Raw genomic sequence first — 6810 nt, forward strand, 5'->3', positions numbered from 1 at the left:
TTGTGTAGGCATGGTGGGTTATGGCGGGTTGGAGTGGGGAGAGTGATGTGTGAAGTAATAGAAGACAGAACCCATGCCTTAGAATTACTCTTTTTTTTTTTAAAGATTATTTATTTATTTGACAGAGATAAAGATTACGAGTAGGCAGAGAGGCAGGCGGGGAGAGATAGAGGGAAGCAGTTTTCTCACTGTGAGGCTCGATCCCAGGACCTTTGGATCATGACCTGAGCCAAAGGCAGAGGTCCTAACCCACTGAGCCACCCAAATGCCCAGAATTACTCTTGAAGCATGAAGTTAATTAAATTCTATTATGATAGTCTGGATTCAGTCCCAACTATAAAATCTTCCAAAGGTTACATCAAAATCAAGTGCCTGATGAAGAAATTCAACACTTTTCTCAGTCCTAATTTGCCTTGCTCAACTGCCAACACTGATTTTCACTTTCCCTCTCTTGTTCACTACCCCCCACATTCACTAACCCTCTCCCCGCCACATTCATTCACACAAGAATGATCACTATCTCCAGGTGCCAAGACCAGACTTCCCTTGAAAGTGTTCCTCAGCAGCAAGTTCAGAGGGCCCAGTCATTCCTGGCCCTCCTGTTCTTACTACCTCCACTGCTACCACAACACTTTCTATATATCCTCAATCCTTAGAGTTCTCATTAACTGTTCTCTGAAGCAATCGGAAACGAAAACTTTCTCAAGGAGGAAACTAAAGACTATTGGACTTAAAACCCAGAGCCAGCTCAAGCAGTTTGCATCTTTTCATAGGAGATGCACACAGGCAATCATGTCTTTGATGGCAAGGACTCTGCCTTCTTCATTGGTGTATCCCTTAGCACATCTACCAGCATGCTTTAGATGTACTCTTAGATATTCATCCTTGAATAAATCAGTGAAAATTTGTTGAATTAATGAATGAATAGTTGGTATACAACTGGACCCTTTGAGGGTGGGGCAACCAGTTATTTCTCTTGGCTTTGTTTTATTAAAGTCTCTCCATTAATTCTTAGTCATTTTTGAAACCTAACTTTAACATTCAATACTAATATTTTATAATATTGATATGGTATGGTATTCTTTATTATAGTTTTTTCCCACTCTTATTTTGTTCTAAAAATCATGCAAGCATTTGTGCTATAAACAGTAAATGTTTGTGTCCCCCCCAAATTCATATGTTGAAGCCTAATCCTTAACGTGATGATATTTCAAGGTGAAGGCTTTGACTGATAATTCAGATCCCTTATAAAAAAGATTCCAGAGAGCTCCCCATCCACGTGAAGACACAGAAGACATCTGTCTACGAACCGGAAAGTGGGCTCTGACCAGACACTGAATCTGCCTTGATCTTGGACTTTGCATGCTCCGAAACTGTGAGAAATAGATCTCTGTTGTTTGTAAGCCACCCTGTCTATTGTATTCTGTGATAGCAGCCCAAACAGACTAAGACAACTTGGGAAACATACACATTGGCCAGGACCTTTCCAAATCTACAGCATCAGAAAATTCTGTGGACGGTCCTAAGAATCTATATTTTTAAATCCAACTTAATAATTCTTGGGGCCAGAGAATTTGGAAACCCTGCTTTACTGACAAACTCAATAAGTCTTAGTTGAGGTTAATTATTGTCTTTGATCTTTATGCCAAATATAATTCCATGAGCATTAACTTAACATCAAAATCCCTGAACGCCAATCTCATTAACTACCATCTCCAAGTGTTTTGGGGTTAGTCCAGTGTTTCCCAAATTTGTCGGCAAATTAGATTCATGACGGGGGCAAAGGGGATGCAGAGGGCTCTTTAAAAAATGCCAAAACTCGGGTCACACCCAAGACAAATTAAATCTCATTCTCTGTGAGACTCTCTGTGAGTCTCTATGAGACTATATAAGGCTGTATGAGACTCTATGTGACTAATGTCACAGGCATTAGTATTTTTTGACTCATATATACTAATAAATTAACATTTATTTCCCAACATGTACCCATGTTTAGGAACCACTAGACTAATCACTAACCCTCTCTAAGCCTGTGTCTTGATGAATAAAATATAGACAATAACTCTCATTCTAAAATGTTCTTAGGAATTAATCTAATTAATGCATATGAATATACCTTATAAGTGATAAAACCCTGTGTAAACCTAATGCATCCTCTTTTACGTTTCAAAGGATTTGGAGTAAAGGTTGAAAAATTTGCAAATAAGAATTTTTATATATTCTATATATTTACTTTTTAAAAAATGCTTATAATTGTGATGGTCCATTCAACAGTTTAACATGGTAGATTCAGCTTGCAAAAGAAACCAGAGTTCTGAAGTCTGTCCTTACAATTTAGGTGCATTTCCATCAGGTGGCAATAGTGTATATGTGTGGTCCTGGTTTAAAGCAGTGGTTCTCAGCTCTCAGGCAAATAAAATTCTTCTTTGGCTTGGGTTTAACCGCAAAGATTTTGATTCAGAAGGTCTGGAGTGGGACCCTAGCATCTGTAAGTTTATCAAGATCTGCATGTTGTTCTGATGCCCTGTTGCTAACCATGGTGAGTTTGTTATTTCTGTTTCGACCTTCTGTTCTATCTACCAGATATAGTCATAAATGTTCTACTTTTTTAATGTCAGAAATATCTCTTCATCATGTAAAGCAGATCATTTTAGAATAGTTTTAAAAATATCTGAATCCATATGGATACCTCTCCTTATTATTACTACCATTCAGTCTTTATTATACAACCTTAAAATTTTTATTTCAAAATGTGTCTTGGCCTTTTTGATAGATAAGCAAACATTCCCAATGTCTGTGATTACTATTCGCCTTTTTAAAAAGCCAGAGAAAAGCATCTCGGTGGCTCAGTCGGTTAAGCTGCCAACTCTTGACTTAGGCTCAGGTCATGATATTAGGTTCCTGGGATCAAGCCTCTTGTCAGGCTCTGCCCTCTGCCCAGAGTCTGCTTCAGGATTCTCTCTCTCCTCTGCCCCTCCCCAAGCTCTCTCTCTCTCTCAAATAAATAAATAAATAAATAAATAAATCTCAAAAAGAAAAAGTCAGAGTATGTGTATTTCCCCTGCTGATCTGGAGTCTGTCTCTCCAGGGAAGCAGTTCTTAAACTTGAGTGGGCATGTGGAATACCTGCGGGTCTCATGAACAGTGCACACTCCATCCAGACCCAGTGAATTAACCTCTGGGTTGAGTTCCAGAATTCTGAATTTTAAGCTATCTCCCTCAGTTATTGTGATGCACACTAAATTTTGAGAACCATTGACTCTATGGAATCAGAGGCTGAGGTAGCTTTGGTAAGAGAGCCCTCACAGGAACCAGATGCAAAATTCCGTGAGGAATTCTGTTTCCTTTTTTCCCCTTCCTAGGTCTCATCTTAGTACAAGTAGTGGTACATGACTACATTGTTATTCAGCGACCTTAAGGAGAGGCACCAAGCATTGGTTGGTGATGGCACACAACCATCAGGTGAAATTTGAAACTGGCCTTCATAGACAGAGGGCAAAGACAGACTGAGAAAAGTGACAGGCTACTCCAGATTGGTAGGTGACAGTTTTAATAAGCAAGGGAACTTAAACAAGGCTTGTCTTGGATGGCCGCAAGCTAGAATCTTAAGAGTTTATATAGAGAATTTTCTTTGGATTCAGTCACATGTACCACCCCGATAGGCTTAACAACACATTGCTCTCTCAAAGCTATGTCCTTGAAATGGCTCCCACAGTAGGAAAAACTTAACATTTCAGGGATGGAAGGGGTAAAGAGTTTCAGATTGCCTGGGTGCAGCTCCCGGGTCAATAGGTGGTCATGTCCTCTTAATGACTTCCTCCAATAATTGGTAAATTTGCAGCACTAAGTCCTATTGATTTTTGTTGCCAATCCAAGTATGGAACCTGCATCAGGGAAGTTACAGCAAATAATGGTTTTGTGTTGAGGAAATACTCCCTTTCTTTATCCCTGTGGGGTTTTTTGTTTGTTTGTTTTGATTTTTGTTTTTTGAAGGAGGCGACATAGCCCTTATTGGAAAGGTGATGTGGTAGAAAGGAGGGGTAATGCAGTGGAAAGTCCCATTTTCTCCTTGGAGTTACTGTAAGATACCTCAGATGTTCTCTTTCTCTATTTTCTTTTCCCTCCTCAACCTGACTTTTTCCCACCTATTGTCTTCTCCCCTTGGTTTGTTGGTTGTGGTCCACTCTTAAAGAAACACCCATCTAGAACAGATTTAAGCACCAAAAAAAAAAAACAAGAACAAAAAGAAAACCTATATCTGAAATCACCCAAATCATCTCTAAATTGCACCAATAGCATATTTGATCATTTACTTGGGCTAATTATTTTTATTGTTATGTATAATTGTATTTGACATATCTTTAGTTTCATGACTATGCTTTTATTTCCAACTGTTCACTTTCATTTGCTAGCATTTTATACATCCTAAGACTTCATCTGCCTTTGATTTCAGATAAAATGTGTGTTTTCTGCAGAATAAGCAGTAAATGATTTTCTACTAAAATATGTTGGATTAGTAGGAACACATGATGAGGGTAGGTCACTGAATTTTCATATTTGTTATTTTATATCTTAAACTTGTGAATTTTTAATCAATTTTTATGTTAAATCATTATTGAATAGGCATTAATCTCAGGAGAACTTGAAGCCAATGAAATCTTAAGATGACTTTAAAAAAAAGTTAGATTATAACAAAAGCATGCAAATTGATTAATCTTTTTCCAAAACCTTTGCAACCCTCTGTCCACTTCCCATCCACTCCCTGCTCCCATAGACAAATTATATTCTTTATTATGATTTGAAAAGGAATAAACACAATGACTAGATCAGTGCTATTTAAATAAGAGCTATATCTTAACTGCATCATGTCTACCTCTGTGTAAGTAGTAGTCCTTCTTGCAGATGTTATGGAAATTGCCATGTCTCCTGGAACTACCCACCTAATTCATTCTCTAGCCTGAGCCCAAGGTCATCTTTCTAGAGTACAAATTTAATTATTTCTCTCTTTAGCTTAAATTTTCTGATGGTCCCTTGTACAGTGGTTACCTCTTATTCTGCCCATCCAGAACTAATTCTTTATTCATGAAAATTAAGTGGGCTTCTTAAATTTAGTATTAGAGGGAGAAAGTGCTAGTTCTTCCTGGGGAGTGGAAGCTAAAAGAGAAAGTCAAGAGCTGTCTTTTTTTTTCACCAGGTGCAGGTAACCAGTCAACAGCAAGAAAGTATGAAGCCTGCCTACGGGGAGAAGCAGAGATGAGAGATAGGGAGCAACCTGCGGGGGGGTATTTGAAGCCCTAATCAAGTTGTTCCTAATCCTTGACTGTGCCCCTGACCTTCCAGAAGCTGGTTGTTCCACCTTTCCTTACATCACACAAAATACCCCAGGACATTCCTATGAAGCCCCCACTTTAACCCAAGCCAGTTAGAAATAGGTTTTTATCACCTGCAAACAAGGGGTCTGAGAACAGTCCTTCCTGATATGGCCTGAGGATTCTCAAGTCTATCCTCACAGGACCCTTAGGAAGAGTAACAGGTAACAGAATACAGACAAACAGATTTAAATAGTAGAGGCATTTCATTCCCTCATATACCAAGAAGTACGGACAAAGACAGAGATGGTTCCAGTGATGGTTTATCAGTTCCACTACATGATAATGCCTTAGTCAGCTCTACAGTTCTTTGGGTCTTTTCCTTGGTCAAGGAGGGAAGCAGCTCCAGAGAGTCTTTAAGACCTAATGTGAGCCTTCCAGACAGGGCAGAAGAGAGCAAGAGCCTTCTCCTCAGGAGGATCTGTCTTTAGCCCGGAAGGGAAGCTTTAGCTGATTTCTCCTTAGATCCGACTGGCCAGAACTGGGTCACATGCCCAACCCTTGACTCATTCCCTAGCTGTCCTGAATTCAGAGGATGTGTGCTGGTCATCTGAGATTCAGATAGCAGAGAAACTGGAGCTGTAGTGGAGCCAAGGAACTGTGTCTCCCACACACATGTTTCTATCACCCTCCCTGTCCTTCCACTACCACCATTACTATCACCTCCCAATTCTAAGAGCTGGTCTTACCAAAGGTAAGGACCCTGCTTCCAAGGACCCAAACATGTTGTGCTTTCTGTGGTTTCTTGGGTCTCTGGGGGCTTTCACACCTAACTTTTGCTCTGCTCAGAACACACTCTTCTTCCTTCAATTAGTAGCATCTTGGTCTTTTGTGGCTTCTTTTCCGAACCTCTAGGCCTTGGCTAGATTTTTCTTCCTGTGGAAAGTCTTCCCTGAAACCCAATTTCACAGCACCCTCTTATTAGTCCTGTCTTAGGACCTTTTAGACTATCTGATAATTTTCTACTTATTTATATCTTCTAGTAGACTGTAAACTCCTTTTTCTCTTCCCCTCTCTCTCTTTCTTTCTTTTTAGAGAGACAGAGAGAGTGCTCATGAGCAGGGGAAGGAGAGGGAGAGAGAGAATCTGAAGCAAGCAAACTTGATCTCCCGTCTCTGAGATCATGACCTGAGCCAAAATCAAGATTCAGGTGCTTAACAGACTGAGCCATCCAGGCGCCCCTACACCATAATAACTCTCTGATAGCTTATTGACTAGGCCTTATTTCTCTGTGGCCTCACATAGAGCCTGCACATAGTAGATGATCGATAAATACTTGTAGAAGTAAAAGAAGTGGAGAATTTTTTGAGTGTACTCAAAACAAGTTTGTGTTAAAATTGCTTTAAAAAGGCTCCTAAGAACCTTGGTGTTAATTTACTTACAATTTTGATGAAAGGGAATAGACAAAAGAGTGATTTGTTTAAAAAAAAAATTCCTAATA

Source organism: Neovison vison, chromosome 4, assembly GCF_020171115.1.
Source record: "Neovison vison isolate M4711 chromosome 4, ASM_NN_V1, whole genome shotgun sequence".
Classification (NCBI taxonomy): Eukaryota; Metazoa; Chordata; class Mammalia; order Carnivora; family Mustelidae; genus Neogale; species Neogale vison.